General features: G+C 35.4%; 1 non-coding gene across 1 annotated transcript; it reads left to right on the top strand.

The window, feature by feature from the left end:
- The first annotated feature begins 2,675 nt into the window (after positions 1-2,675).
- trnat-cgu lies at positions 2,676-2,747 on the top strand. Its single transcript has one exon. It is a non-coding gene; the product is annotated as a tRNA-Thr (tRNA).
- The last annotated feature ends 12,068 nt before the right edge of the window (positions 2,748-14,815 follow it).

The raw sequence follows: 14,815 nt of genomic DNA, 5'->3' as shown, positions 1-14,815 counted from the left end.
ACCGTTCTCTGTAGTCTTCTGATGTCTGATTTTGTAGCTGAACCAAACCACACAGTTATTGAAGTACACAGGACAGACTCAGTGAAGGCTGAGTAGAACTGTTTCAGCAGCTCCTGTGGCAGGTTAAACTTCCTCAGCTGGCGAAGGAAGTACAACCTTTGTTGGGCCTTTTTAACAATGGAGTCAATGTGATATAGGCGCTGTAGCGTAATTTGCCAAATATTCCGCCCCTTCCTCACGCGCCTTTTTTATTGTGATTTTTCTTCACTGAGGGATTGGAGATAAATCACATTCAGAAAGAAGGCGCGTGACGCTGTAATCCAAGCAATGATAGTAAAAGACGTAGAGGAGTGGGATGACTTTTTTCCTTTATAAGTTAGCCTAATTTTTTTATTTTTACAATGTTTTTGTAATGTATTAATTATCACTGTAATAAAACACAAGTAGGCCTATAGTATATAGTAGACCTATATAGTATATTCGGTTGGAATAGACAATATTTTAGTAGGCTATAAATATGTGGCTATGTTACAGCTCCCCTTTGAAGCGCTTGTGTTTTTCTCCTTTTCCATCTCTCTAGTGTTATTCTGCTCACAGGTGATTGGAGATTTGTGTTCCTGCTTTGTTGCAGTTTGCTGATTTTTGTAAAATAACTTATGTTTTTGCTTTTCAGATAAAAGGGTGGTTTCAGTTTAATATGTTGCAGGCTCAGTTATTGGTAATAAATAATATTGATGATAATAAATTGTAAAAATAAATAAATATTGGGCTTGTTTCTGAAGGAAAAGGGACCAGAAGCTGTTTTTTTTTTAATGGATGTCAACGGAGGAGAGGCTTCACTACGCTGAATAAACAGCTTTTTTAGAGGAAACGGCTTATCATTTAATGAATCGACAGCCTATCTGCTAATCTTCAACATGTTTTACAGTAAATAATTATTTTGGATTGAACTATTTTTAGAGTTTACCATGAAAAAAATGCAGTTTTTCAAAAAAAAAAAGTCACTGACTTTTTGCGACAGGTGGTATATAGCTTACGGCACTTTCTTATTCATTCCTATGGTATCCGTAAAAGACAATATAAGATTATAAAAATAAAATAAAAAAAGAATATATATATTGATATATATATATATATATATTATATATATATTATAAGATTATAAAAATAAAATAAAAAAAGAAGCTGCATGGTTTGCAGTGTCAATGGAAACAGGAACAGATGGTACATTTCAACAAGGAAACATTTTATAATTTTTTATTGCTTAGTGTGTATATATAGAGAGAAAGAGAGAGAGAGTGTGTGTGTACAGTATAATAAGATGTTTCGACACCGTCACAAAAGACACAGTACAAGCACATCGGAATCCATGTTGTGATAACTGAGGGGAAACCTTGGTGCCTGATAACCTGCTCCCACCCATATTCACAAAGGCATCCGAAAAAACGCCTCTCGGGCATGCAAGTGGAACTCCTATATCTTTGAGTGGGGAAACATCAAATTCTCCAAAACAGTTCACTATAGTGGGTTATGGACTAACCCAGCTGTTGGGTTAAATTTTTTAATTAAAGTTTTAACACAAAATTGGGTTAGTCCATATTTGACCCCAAGTTGGGTTGAAACAACCCAGCCTTTTTTAGAATGTAAGCTTACGATTAAATTACATATTTGAAATCACCAAAGACATCTGACAACAACCATGTCATAAGTTTTGTCACTTTTTGCTCAAGTAGCGTTATAAAAAGCTTATTTTTCAGGCTAGATTGGCCTGAGAGTTATGAAAAATACACTTACTTGAGATTATATTTTTTCTATTTCTGAAATAAATGATTGTATTCTTGAAAACAATCTTTTATTGTACTATTGAATAAAATATTAGTTAAGCTGGTGTGTGTTGGGCGTTCTGGTGCAATAAGACTGCTGCCGCATCATCCAGGTGGATGCTGCACATTGGATATATATAAATTTATTAATTCATTAATTAAAGTAATCTTTTATTGTACTATTGAATAAAATATTACTTAATTATCAACGAAAGAAAGAAAAAATAGCCATAATATGGGCTTTTGTAAATGCTGTGATACTATGATGCTCAGATACTGTTATTTCCTTCTCACATTGCTGATTTCACCTTGTAACTCTTCACCTGAAAAGTTTCCCCCAGTTTCACAGACAAGGCTTAAACCTAATCCCAGACTAAAATGTAAATCTGAGCTGTTTCAACTGAAAGAAACTTGTACTGACTGATGTTAAAATATATCAGTGCCTTTGTTTTGTCTCAAGATGCACACCAGTAATGTTTTTTCTAAGGCATGCTAATAAAAATTACTTAATTGGTTTTAAAAAGTACAAATGAGACGCATTTTGCGAACGTTTATTGTGTCATGTGGGAGATACATTCGTTGTACTTTTAATCTGATTTGTTGTAGACTTTGATTTGAATTGCTCAACATCCGGGAAACCCCTGGGCTAACGTCTACCGGATGTGTCCAATTTAGCAGAGGGAACAAAAAGACTCGGAGCGTTTGATCGCTTCTATAATATGTTTTAAAAAGAGGCATGGACTCACGCGAGAGAATTAATAAACATGAAAACTATAAAACAATTGTTAAATCGAGATTTTCGTTCAGCCGACATTACTTCAAATCACGTGATTTACGGCGTGGTGGCCATCAGGCGCGGTGGCCAAGTGGTAAGGCGTCGGTCTCGTAAACCGAAGATCGCGGGTTCGAACCCCGTCCGTGCCTCGATCAAGGGAAGAAACATGGTTTTACAGAAAAGCTCTTTAAATAAACAAACGAGAGCACATAATGCTCTCGTTTTAATATATTATGATTACACGAGCAGGTTTCATTTTATCAGGAGAAAAAAGAAAGCTTGTTGGCATCAGGGACCTAGCAAGAGCACAGACTTGAATCCAATTTAATATATATACCTATGGTGTAACCTGAACACTGCAGTCTGTCTATGCACTATGAAATGCCGGACTGAATACTATAAATTATGTACAAACACACAACACACCCTCGGCAGAAATATTTGGAGTTAAGCAGCAGTTTTCCTCATCACAGACTGTATTCACAGATGGATCTAAAGCAGATAATGGGAGATCAATGTCTTGGTGTGGTGAATCTCAGGACAGTGTTCTATCCTCACAGCTAAAGCTCGTGCTCTGCTACAGTCTTTGGAAAATATAGAAAATGGACAAGAACAAAATCTTTTAATTTTCACCGACTCGTGCAAAATCCTGCCTTCAGCACTTGAAAATGTAAAGACTGATCATCCCATAATTATAAAGATTTTAGCCAAAGCAGGCTGTTTACATGAAAGAAAGAAACTTCAGTATTTTCTTCTGCTGGGTTCCAGGTCATATGGGTTTTTTTCTGGCAAAGAGAAAATGGATATCACTGCAAAAGAAGCACTAAACCTGAATATGTCAGTGTGTCAAACCCCTCTCTGATATCAAAAACCTGATAAAAACATAAAATAATATACAATAAAATATAATATAATATGCTATAATATAAAAAAAAAAAAAATAAATAATATAATATAATATAATATAAAGCTATATGTAATAAATCCTAGTGTAAGAAAAATATTTTTTACTAATTTTAAATCTAGATACAAATTAGTTTTTACAAGGTGTCTTTTAGGTCATACAGGACTTACACATGGATGTTTACTAAAAGGTGAAGAACCAAAGGGATTTTTTTGTGAGGTGTGTTTAACTGTTTCATTTTAAAATGTGTCACCTGAATGCATTTTAGAGCTTGTGTCTAGTGTAGATTTGAAATGTCTTTTATAACCTTTTTTAAATTTATATATCCTCAGAAACCCATTAAAATATACCCATGAAAATTGAACCTTCATTAAAAACATAATCAATAAAAAAATAAAAAATTAATAAAAAAAAAAAATAAGGAGAGCAAAATATTTAATTGGGAAAGTTTAACACAAAATAAGAATGTACACGGGTGTGTGTAATGTTGTATTACGCATGTATCCACAAGATGACGCTGGCGCTCCAAATTAAAACCTAGGCTATCTAAGCTATACAACAGCTATAGTGCACAGCTAATAAGCCATGACAGTAAATATACTACGACTCAACATTATTAAACCGTAAAGGTTCAAATCAAACAACACAACTGCTTTTGTTCAGTGGGACTTTAAAATGTTTGCCACATTAAATAAATTAACTGGATGTCTCCCGACAGCACGCAGACATTTCGCATTTAAGATATAAATGCGCACCCAGCAATAAACTTTCTAGCTGCTGTGCTCTAAACCAAAGACAAGTAGGTGAGTGTGACACATTCATAAATGCATGTGCTACCTAGAATGCCATTTTGGGGAGGGCCTGCGCGAGGACTGCGCGAGAGCTGAGCTCCGCGCGCTGCTGCTGCTGCTGCGGCTGTCTCATGGCACGCGAGTGTGTGCAGAATCCAGGTAAATCCTTTAAGACGGCGGCGGTGACAGTCATGACTACGCTCCCGACGAGTGAACTTGAATACATTTTGGCGCATCCGAGAGAAGAAAAAACTCGCATATCTTCTCAGAAGAAACTTATACGCAGGCTTCGGCGAAGACTGCATCTTTATTCCATTCCTGTGACAGCAATCGGAACCAGAATCGGACCGTAAGCTCGACAAACTTTCCTACAATTAAAATAGTGGACGTAAATCAAACAGCCTACAAGCTGGGTTGATACATCTCAAACAATGGAAGTCAAGCAGAGGTAAATTAATCTATTGTTGCTAGTTGCTGATAAGAAAATACATCAATAGGCTATGTGCTTCTACATTAATGCTGAAGTATTTATTAAGATGTTTTTTAGGGTAATTTTTGATTTATGTTATTTGGCTTGATGTTTATATGTTCTATGTAGGAATGAAACAGGCCAAATAAAGTATATTCAAGTACAATTTAGTTGCATAGGTTTAGGGTTATTTATTATAAAGTAAACACAACAATGAATGTATAATAATAAATGTTGTATATTTGGGGTTAAAGACATTAATGTGTTAGAGGTTGGGTCTTTGCGGGCAAGGTGAGTAGTTAAATTTACTCTCAACTGGCCTACAAAGTCCCAGTTTCTGGCTCATGTAATCATCCTCACTTATTTCTGTCTGAATGGATATATTATAATATGCACATAAATAATAATAAAAAAAAAAATATTTAGCTGTTCTGTAGATGGGAAACATTAGAATGTGTAAGAATTCAGTTGTAAGCTTTGCTTATAAGTAATGGAATATTAATTGCAATACAGTATTTTACATAATTTAGTAAAATAATTATCCAAAGTAGTTTGCTCAAGGCGTTCCGTCAAGGACTCTCTAAGCAATATCCCACTGTTAGAAGAAGTTAAGATCATAAATGTAAAAAATGTGGCTAATTTCTGACTGAGCACTTTGTTATCTATTTTAATGTGATTTGTTGAACTTGCACACTTAGGCCTATCAAGCTGGAATTACAATTAAGTGTTTCCTAGCATTTCACAAACATTTCTGTAGCTCAGGATTGTAATATTGAAAGGACCCTCACGCTGTGTAATGGGCATGTTTGTAGTGCGTGTATAAACACAGAAATACCAATCCGAATAGGAAAGAATCCCGCTCCGAAATGCACTGAACTCATTCACCTCTCTCAGCTACCCACTTAAATCCCAAAGCAAACCCCTTTTTTTATAAGGGCAATTTATAAACCCCTGGCATGAGGGGAACAGGAAGGCTAAAATTCCCCTCACTCTCTTCTTAATTTAAACTTTTCACATGTTGGACGGCTGACAAACGGCGTCTCGCTCATTTCCAGCCGTCAGAAGCAAGGAAGCGATACAGCAGCCCCATGTCTGTGCTTTCCCATGGGGAGGGAAAGGGTGTCCAGCTCTCACCAACACCCAGCCGCCGGATTGAAAGCCGGCTCCGTGCTGTTGAAATGTGAGTCTAGGAAGAGAACCCAAAAGGCAGCAAGAAAAATGAGGGACTTTTAGGGGCAGCTGTGTTTTATTAACCCAGTCATAATGCCCCTAAAAATCCTTATTGCTCTTGCAATTTTCAGCGTCCCTGCGTGGACAGACATGACCGAGCAGGGCTTAATGCACATGCACGCTCTAATATAACAGAACGCATACAGAGAATAAGAAAGCCTTCTTGTGAAATGCTTTTCAGACCCTCCTTTTCAAATGCAGGTTCCTAATTTAGCTATTTAGATTTGTGGTCTTTGCGTCACAGTCAAAGAATTGTCAAAAGATCTTGTGTAACTTAATGCGAAACACACTATATGTGGTTTATGTTAATAAAGCGGTTGAGTAAATACACCCTTTCCTTTCATTAATGCAATGTACATTTGCTCTTTCAAACCAGCTCTATTCAAAGACGTGACTTCATTCTGCTCTGAATCAGATTGTTTTTTGTCATGTCCACTAGTCAATGTCAGCCTTGTGAACCCTGAATGAAGTTCCCGTCTTTTTAGAGTTTGTCAGGAGACCTCTGAGACAAAGTTGTGTTGTCAAATATCAGTTTGAGCTCATTCATTCTCCCAAAACTTTCTAGTAAGTCGTCCAGTTCTTCTGGACATGATTGTATTACCCTGTAGGCGTGCTCAGCTTGAGCTTGACCAGTCGGAGCAAAACCTGAGCCTGCTTCATGATCACAGCAGATTCTCTCCCTTATTATAATGTCACTTGGAAATCACACTGAGAAACTCAATAAACGGTCTGTATCGCCCCACATTTTGGTGAGGGGCAGGTAATAGCCTGCACAGAGTCTGAGAGAAAAAGTGACTCAGCTCGGAGACGACGCATGTGCTCTGAGGCTGTGAGCCTGTGGAATCTCGAGCTGCTCTTTGAGATCGCCTGCTGTCCCACACGTCTCAGTTGCACTTCGCTACTATCACAGCATGCTGGAAACGGTGTGCTTCCCTCCGGCCAGGACGTCCCTGTGCAAAAATAAGCCAAAGAGAAAGGCATGGATATTAAAGACTATGAAAGATATTAAAGCAAGATTGCAGACACTTTACATATTGAAATATATATTATATACTGTGTACAACATATATTATCTACTCTACTGTTCAAGAGTTTGGGCTCACTATGTTTTTTAAAATTAAAATAATACTTTTTTCAGCAAGTAAACAATAGCTTTATCAGAAGTGACGAAGGCATTTATAATGTTACAGAAGATTTCTGTTTTAAAAATGCTGTTCTTTTGAAGTTTCTATTTATCAAAGAATCTTAAAAACAACATTTCAAAAACATTAAGCAGCACAACTGTTTTTTTTTTATCATTGATTATAATAAGTACTGTTTCTTGAGCTGCTTGAGCTGCACAAAAAAATTCTGAAGGATCATGTGACACCAACAACTGATGGGTGTTGAAAATTTGGCTTTGTCATTACAGGAATACATTTTTACGGCATGCAGGAAAAAAATAGTAGGCTAAATCGTATGCACGATTTACTATTTCGTTCCCTCGATTTATCAATTTTGTGCACGATTTACTAATTTGTTCCCTCGATTTGCTTAATCGTGCACATGATTTATAAATCGAGAGAGCGAATTAGTAAATTGTGCGCACGATTTAGCAAATCGAGGGAACAAAATAGTAATTGTGTGCATGTTTTCGTACATTGAGGGAACAAATTAGTAAATTGTGCACACGATTTATTTATTTTGTCTTGCATGTCATGTGCGGGGCTCCGTACAATTTAATATATTCAAATAAAAGAAATTTTCCCCAAATTTCCCATTATTGTTGTTTTACTGTATATTTGATCAAATAAATACAGCCTTGGTGAGCAAGAGAGACTTCTTTCAAAAACATCTATCAAAACATCCTACCAACCACAAACTTTTGAATGACAGTTTAACATTTTGCTCATTCAACTGGCTGTCAATTAATGTAAAATGTTTAGCAAATTAATTGCACAATATGCTGATTAATTACCTGCTACCAATATTTGATGAGAAAGAAAAAAAACAATATATAATTCAGTAAATTTGCATTATTGTAGAAGACAAGTAAAGCACTAAATGACATTACAAAAATTGGCTTTAAAGTCAGAATATTGTCTATTCATATCACTGCATAGCATAAGTTCACAGCAACTCATTTGTTTAATTGTTTGTTTATGTTCACAGGCATATTGTTATGCCATGTCTCGCTCCATTAACGCTGTGAGCAAAAGAAAAAGAAACAACTAATACAAAAAAACTCATTGGTATTTAAAAATAAATTGTACAGCTCTAGAGGGAATCAAAGATCACAAACATTTGAATAACAGTGTGCAAACAGAACTGAGTTTTGACATTTTGGAGAAATACTGGGGAGGGTGTACCAGAATTTTAGGGCAGTGATGCTGAAGTTACTATACTGCCCATGGAGGACAATGGAAGCATTATGGGCTGCAGAGTTCAGGACAAATTAACTATTCAAACAGTTTAATGAGTAAGAGGTTAGAAGACAGTTACAGTAATCTAGGTGCAAGGTCGTAAAAGCATGCTTAACAATTTCGGTAACTTTGAAGCATAAGTGAAGGACAAATAAAGGTTTAATTGTGCAGATGAGAAAACTTAATGAGGTGCTTGATATGGGCTTTAAATAAAAATGACAAGTTAAAAATCACACCCAGGTTACATACAGTATGTGAAGTCTTCACCTGAACATCACAGAGATCTAGTATTTCGGTTGTGTCATTCTTTGATTTGAAAGAAATGGAAGCCATCCACATGTTTGGATTGAAGCTGATGTGGTATCACACATTACCTCTGTGACTGTAGTACGTGATATTGATCGAGTTTACAGGAGTATGTCTTCATAGAAAGTGATGACATGCTTAGTGATCCCAAATGCTCATGAATAACACACACACACACACACACACACACATATGAATCACACTCTCACTTTTTACAAACAAAGACACATAATGACGACGAGTGAAAACTTGTTGAGTGATCCCAAATGCTCATGAATAGCGCGTGTGTGTGTTTGTGTGTGTGTGTGTGTGTGTGTGTGTGTGTGTGTGTTTGTGTGTGTGTGTGTGTGTGTGTGTGTGTGTGTGTGATTCAGCAGCTGCGTGTTGTTGAGGAGTGAAGAGGCAGTGGTCTGTGACTGGGTGGAGAAGAGTACTAGAAGGCGGTGAGAAATGAAAGGTGACACAGATCTGGTGACTCAGCACAGACACACCTCCTAAGCCACACTGACTCACAGTCACAATGGGGAATTTGTTTATCTGCAAACCGTTAGATATTAATGCTTTACAATTTGTTCACGTCCGTTCATGGCCAGATTTATTGCATTAGTTTAGTTCTATCATGACAACTCTCTGAAGATTTTAGTATGGCAATGAATATGACAATGTTAATGTATTTGGTCTGGGTGAAATAGATCTCCTACTCTGCTGCTGCTGCTGTTAGTTATTGCTGTAGTTGTAGATTTTTTGCTGCTGCTACTGCAAAGCAAGTACAGGAACTTGCTACTGCCAATACAAATGCCGATAGGGTGCTGTGAGTATTTAAGACATACTGCTGCTGCACAAGAAGCATATATAACCTGTAGCAGATCCATACAGGTGGAGTTGTGTATGCAACATGAACCAACCAGCTTGTGCCGAGTAGTATAACACTGAATATCATCACACCCATCAGCCTGCACCATCTAGAGTTTCATGACCGAACTTGGCATTTATTTGTTACTGCTGGTTATTTGTAATAATTTTATTATTTTATTAAAACTAAAACCATTAAAACATTTTCGTTGCTTGAAAAAAAACTTTAACTGAAAAAAATGTAGTTATTTTATGTCAGCTAGTTGCCACATAAAATTTATCATTTTCATTTAGTAAGAAGTACTAAAATAACTAAAAATGAATGATAATTTATAGAAATTATCTATAGACATATTTTTAAAAGACTAAAACTAATAAAAATTGCAAAACATTTTTTTACCAAAACTTTAAAATTAAAGTGAAATAAAATCTGCTTCAAAATTTTAGCAAAAACTATAATAATATATCAATAATATAAAAATAAAGCTAGGGGTGGGACCGTTCGGTTCTCCACACATGGTTTGGCACGTGCTAGGACCGCGGTTTAACTTAAATCTGACAAAGCATCTGTAATATGGTTTCCTATGAATAACACGTAAAAAAAACAGGGTTTGGCTAATGTATGTTTCTGTTGATGGATGCGCATTCTGGCTTCCCAGTATCCTATAGCAGACATAGCTGGCTGAACGTACTGTATCAGTGCACTGAATCAGTGCATTCTCTTAAAGTGACAGTCTTAATATTAATCGATCAGCAACAACAAATAAATAATTTACTGCTTTTGATTGGATGGCTTTTGTGACTTGGATAAAGATTAATCTTTAATTTATACAGTCAAATATGCAATGTTGTATTACATTTGATTACTTTATTCAATTTCTATACCTAAAAACTAATGCTAGACCTACCTAAAAAAAAAACTGAAAATCACTGTTTATTTTATTTGTATCTTTACTCTTTTGTATTTATTTGTGCTGTTGCTTGAAGTTAGATAGAATATTCTTATTTTCTTTATTTTTATTTGAAAGTATAGTTTTTCCATAAACACAGCACATTCTGAACCATACTGAAACCGTGATACAAACCGAACCGTGAAAAAGTTGAACCATTCCACCCCTAGTTAAAACATATAACATGTAAAATATATAACATCTCAAAAATGTCTAAGCCAGTATTTTCCATAACAAAAAGTTTGTGATCACTGCCTGTCAAGTTTTACAATTTGTTATTTAACTAATGCATTTTTTAGCATTTTAACCACAAAATGCAATTGTTTTAGACAAAAGTCTTATGCATAAAGGAGAAACCAATAAGATGTTTAAAAAGCGGTGGGTATTTTTTGGTGTCTTATCTATTCATGTCTTATCTCGCCTAGAGCACCGAGCCAGGACCGCAAAAATAGGTGCATGACGATCCTGACTTAAAATGAAGCCAGTATTTTAACAGAACACAGAACTTCAGCCTCTCAGTTGTTCAAAGTGTTGTTTCTGGTGCCTGCTACAGACACAAGATGATGTTTTCTTCTCCGCAGCAGGAAGAGGCCTCAGGCCTGTAGGCACCATCCAGCTCCAACTGAGTAAACTACATAAAAGCCCTAACCACAATCAAAGTACTTCTTTTCAATTTTGCGTTTACATACTGTAGTAGTTTCACCCGGGTGTAACTGTCAAATTGTTGGCTCTATATATATTTATATAGTGTGCTCATGTGTGCAGTTGTATAGAAACATATTCCTAGAAGCATTATTAATGCTAAGCAAACGTAACCAAGATACACTGTCTCTACTAAGCCTCTGCTGGATGGAATAAGGAGAGGGAATGCCAGAATAAATCATACACCTCGTGATTAAAATGATTCGCAAACATGCCCTGTGGTCTGTTAGACCTCCGCCAAAACTTTATGCGAGTGGTGAAAGATTTGCCAGGAGAAATGAAAGATCCTATCAAATATAAGAAACAAGATGAGTAGAGGTGAAGAAATCTGCTTTTGTTAAAGTGAAAAATGAGAGAGGCAGCAGTGCTGAGATAGAAAAAGAGAAAGCAGCAGTAGAAAGATAGCACAGAAAATGAAATGATGTGCAGGAACAGACATTATATATACGATTATACAGTCCTATAGTGAACACGATACAAATGACACGTTCAGACGTACCCAGCCAGCGGTCTTCAGCCTTGTGGTGTGCTCTACCACCAAATTTATTTTTAGTTTGAGGCAAACAATTTTCTCTGCATGTCTGTCAGGGGGAAAAAAAATAGACGTTTAAAGAAACAGACAAAACATCTTTTATTCAAATTACATTTGCTTTATGTGGACACAATCTGTCATCTGGCATGAATATGTCCTTTGATAGCTGGACTCTACTTTCAACTTATTTCCTGTTTGGCAAGCAAATAGAGTAGCTTGTCAAAGAGTGTCTGGCCGATCAAACATATAGACGACAGGTCAGATAAAAACGTCAAGAGGAAATCAAATCAGTTTAAGAAGTTTTGAAAATGAATGTGCGGTTGAATTTATGCATGAATTAGACTTCTTGTTTATAAAAGGGAAACTGATGAATTTATACAAGGAACTAATTTTGTTTGAAAACATTATTTATCAAACGTATTGTCTAATTCCATAGCATGATTTTCTCTGGGTACAGGCCTTTTAGCAATGGCTCAATTGATCAAAAATGGACAACACAACTTCTTGAGAACTGGGCATTTTCAAATCCCTAATGTGGTTGTAACAATTTAAATGATATGCAATATGAGCAGTCATAACCGACTGTGTGGTAGAGTCTGTCTATTGTCAATCCAAATGGGCAGCCAAAAGCCTTTTAATATCCCAGACAGGACTGGCCAAATAAAAATTCCTTCAGTCAACTTTATAAGACAGATCCTTTTCTTAAAAGATGTCAATAATCTAACTTACATTACATGTAAATAACATAATTGTGTATTACCGTAATTTCATAAATGTATATTAACAATTTCTCCTTTATTATTACTATTTTTATATGGTAAAACTGTTTTTTGTATAGTGAAAACCACTATTCAAATAAAATGTAATAGAATAATTTGGAAAATTATATAGATAATGAAACATTATTAAAATTAAAAGTTGGCTTGACAAAAAATCATTGGTGTTTCTGCATAATAGGTACAAATTAGTGTAGCTTGATAGTTTATATACAAACCTAAAGGAGGTCAATAAGAAAGAAGATACCTGCAAGTAAAAAACTCAGAAAGTCAGCATGCCATAGGTTTCCTGTGAAATTGTGATTAAAAGATTTATGAAAGTTAATGCCTGTAAGTCAAATATCTTGGTCCTTTTTTTAACCATAACAATGCCATAGTTCAAGATAAAGCACTTTTTAATGCCACTTTTCTAAATTCTCTGCAAGTAAATTAGGGGTGCACAATAAATATCAGCCGATAATTAATACGCATCTCGTCAGTAAAGCCGGTTCTCTAACCAGCAGTAAATTCCATCAGGTGTGTGATTGCACATAGAGCAGCGGTTACTATAGCCGTTGTTAACTGACAAGCTGCACAAATCCACCTTCATTATCAGCGTGTCTGTTGAGATATGTCTGTTTGGGTTTGGACTTTTAACTTCTTTGCATTATTTTGTTGTATGTGTTTTAATTTGTGTTTAAAAAAACTGAAAATATATATATAATTATATTTAACAAAAATGTTTACTCCATTGCATTGAATGCCAAATGCCAAACAATGTGCATCTTCACAGCTTGAATCAGTGCGAGAAAGGTTTAACTTGCAAAGACATTTTAAAAATACAGGGATCATGTTTATCATGTCCACAATGCTTGAACCAAGTATAAATCAAGTTTTCTTGCCAAAACCATGCCCTTCCACATTTGGCACAGAATTACAGTTCCATGTAGTTCACCCAGCATTTCAGTGTACACAACAAGAGGAGCAAAATAAAGGGACCGTTTACCCTTCCTTAACATCATATTTAATGAGTCTAGCCTCCTTGTAAACAGTATTTTTCTGAAAATATAAATATAAAATGCTTCTCGAGCATGTACAGCAAGAGCTCTTAATTTAGCTAGACACAAAGTCCATTTGTATGCATTTGTGAGCCACGGGCCACAGGACATTGGAGTGTTTACTTATGGTGACACTGAATATTATCATCAACATAATGAGCTAGACTGTTTTAAAAAGCCTTCTTGGTTCACAAAAAGCATTCATTTTGCGATCACTGTGTATATTAGCATGTCACAAACGTGTTTTATTTGCACATCTGTAGTAAATAACATTTTCAGACTTTAGATAATGTTTATATAAACAAAGACCAAACAAAATAATGATAATGCTACACTTAACTTCAGCATGACCTCAATAATAAACATTTTAAAAGAACAAATGTAATTTATGGCTTTTGATAAAAAACATGTGAATATTAGTTAACAATCCTAAAGTTAAAAACAATGGGTTCTTGCTCCACCAGAGCTGTCTAGTGAAAGTGTTGATTAATTTTTGGCAAATGTGGTCGTAGACTGTAACCAATTATCAAACTGAAAGGCAGGATCCAACCTTAAATAACCCTAAGAAACAAAACACTTCTGCTTGCACAGGCTGGATTAGTGAATTAACCACTGCCTTGACCCACTTGTGCTGAATGCTCTTTGAATGAGTACATCAGGGGAGTTGACATCTTTGTTGCAGGAAGATAAAGAGGGGCATCAGTGCCCAAATTTAGCCCACTGTGGGCCAGGCCAGCTAGACTGGTAGAAATTGATGATGCTAAATGGACTAAATGAGAGTTACAGACCGTACAGCACAACTACATGCAGAGAAAGGAGGAAGGACAAATACCTTTTTATTAAAGTAAATACATTATATATATATATATATATATATAATATAAAGTAAATACATTATATATATATATATATATATATATATATATATATGTAATGTATTTACTTTTTTTTCAGAAGTCGTTACTTCATGCTTCAGAAATCATTCTAATATGCTGATTTGCTCCTCAAGAAACATTTTATATGATCAGTGTTGAAAACTGTTGTGCTGCTTAATATTTTTGTGGAAACTGTAATACATTTTTTGAAGATTCTTTGATGACCAGAGACTTCAAAAGAACGTTTATTTGAAATAGAAACTTCTGAAAAATTATGAATGTCTTTACTGTCACAATTGAATGTCTTTGTCAAATAAAAGCGGTCACTTTATTTTAAAGTCCAATTCTCACTATTGACGAACCATTAACTATGACAATTTCCTCAATAAAA

The sequence above is a fragment of the Cyprinus carpio genome, chromosome B3 (assembly GCF_018340385.1).
Source record: "Cyprinus carpio isolate SPL01 chromosome B3, ASM1834038v1, whole genome shotgun sequence".
NCBI lineage: Eukaryota > Metazoa > Chordata > Actinopteri > Cypriniformes > Cyprinidae > Cyprinus > Cyprinus carpio.
This window is presented reverse-complemented; position numbering and strand designations above follow the sequence as displayed.